Here is a 2,106-nt window from a genome sequence, read left to right as displayed (position 1 = left end):
AAGTTGAGCAAGTTAATTCTTCTCATCCAGAAGAGTAACAGCCTTGGTAGTTTGAGATTCCAGAAAAAAAGGCAGGTTACTTTGGTGCTTGGAAACAAAGATCCATAATTTCCTCTATGCTATAGAAAGAGTAAGAGGTCATTCATGGATACTTTTAAAGTTCCCCAAACCTCTGAACTTCAAAATTCCTTGAACAGAAGTAGCTACCAACATAAGCAAAAAACTTTAGGCATTTGTTCTGTCAGATAAAGTTTCAAGAAACTCTTCAAATATGTTCTATCACCAAAAAACATGAGCTTCTATCAAGGTGGCAATACTGTGAGCTCCCAAATAGTCAAAGGCACATAGATTAGAGCTATTACTTTTGAGAAGCCTGACAAGATTCTTATTGTACTTTGCAAGCTGAGCACTGGGAACAAAAGCATCATTTTTCATCACTATCTTCAGGTACCATAATCAGAAAAGCAGATCGTTGAGATGTCTTAAGCTGGTTTAGACTCATGACAACCTAAATCATCAATAATATGAGCCATAGAACGTGGTATTATTTTACCAAGTACTTACTTCAAACATACTGTATAATTTGACATCCATCTGTTCTCTACCTCAGTGTCTGCAACTAAAGCAGTTTGCCTTTTTTTTTTTTTTTTAACTGCTAAGCAGCAGTAAAAAGGGCTGCTTGTTACAAGAATGTATTGCTGCTACATAGGAGACGTAGTAGCACTAACTACTAGATTGCACCAAACCCCACTGTTTGACTAGAGACCTTCATCCTGGTGAAGCACCTACCTGCAACAGCTTCTTAAATGGCATATATGAACCAGTCTCAAACAGAAAGCATAGTATTACACATGAAGATTCCCCTGCACATTCCTCTCCAGCACAAGGCTTAAAAGCATGTGCCTGGATATATGTTTTCTTGGGTAATAAACTTAGCAGTACCCAGAGGTGTCATTTCTGTTAGATTTGTTTTAAAAGTTACAACGTGGCTCAGCAGATAGAAGCAGGTTGCTTAGCAGCAACCACCTCAAAGCTATAACATTTTACACATGAGGAAGAAAAGCAAGGGTGTGGTGCCCTCCACCTCCTCTAGGAAGAGTTACCTCATAAGAAATCTATGCATCACCCGTTTATTTTAAAAATCAAAATATCAGAAGTGAATAGTTAAAAAATTGAAAAAATGATGCAAATTAATAATAAGCATATATGCACCTTACAATTTTAGTCTCAGCGTGCATTCTGTAATTCCTTTTTTTTTTTTTCCTTCTCCTTTTAGCTTACTCTAATCCCACACATTTAAGTGACTTAATTCCAGAGAGCGTTGCATATTTAAGACAAGAGAACACATGATCTTTGCTACAGGCTGTAATTTCTTACATTAGACTTGAAGAATGTAATCCATCTCCCAAATGCATTTCCACTGTAACCTCTATTTTGAATTTTCTAAATATTATTCAAATCATAACTAACCATTTGCCAACCAATAGTATAAATTGTGGGGAGGGAAGCTACTTCACCTCTCACAGACAGTATTTCACAACCTATTCTAAATTATGTGAAAAACTTACATTCCTCCGCTAGGCATGGTGTTAAGCGTTACTTCTAGGTTTAATGCTTTGCTACAGTGAAGGTAACTGGAACTTGTTTAAACACTGTTTCCTCAGCAGACAATTACAGGTTTATGGCAGAGCAACTGACAGTCACCACAGTCTGAAACACAAAAGAATTATTAAGTGGGCCTTCTTTTTTGCATACATATTTCAAATTAAAATAAATACCAGCTCTTACAGCTGTAACTATTTGAATTTACACAGCTTGTTTTCCCCTCTGCCCCTTTTTCCTTAAGAACTGAAGAAACACTTCAAGTCATTGCTCAAGCTGGAAGCTTCAAGCTACCTTCAAGCACGAAGGAAGGCCAAGCAGACTGGTGTGTCTCCGACTAGCTTCCTTCACCCCATCTTCCCACCAGCCCCAAAGATTAAGGATGCAGAAGAGAGAGGCAGAAAGAGGCAATATGCTTACCTCCCAATAATGATTAGATCATCTTTAATTCTAGCACCTGAAGTTATACAAGGGTTTGCTTAATAATCAAGTTTTAAAGAACTG

This window comes from Nothoprocta perdicaria, unplaced genomic scaffold, assembly GCF_003342845.1.
Source record: "Nothoprocta perdicaria isolate Ctin4 unplaced genomic scaffold, notPer1 scaffold_15, whole genome shotgun sequence".
Taxonomy (NCBI): domain Eukaryota; kingdom Metazoa; phylum Chordata; class Aves; order Tinamiformes; family Tinamidae; genus Nothoprocta; species Nothoprocta perdicaria.
This window is presented reverse-complemented; position numbering follows the sequence as displayed.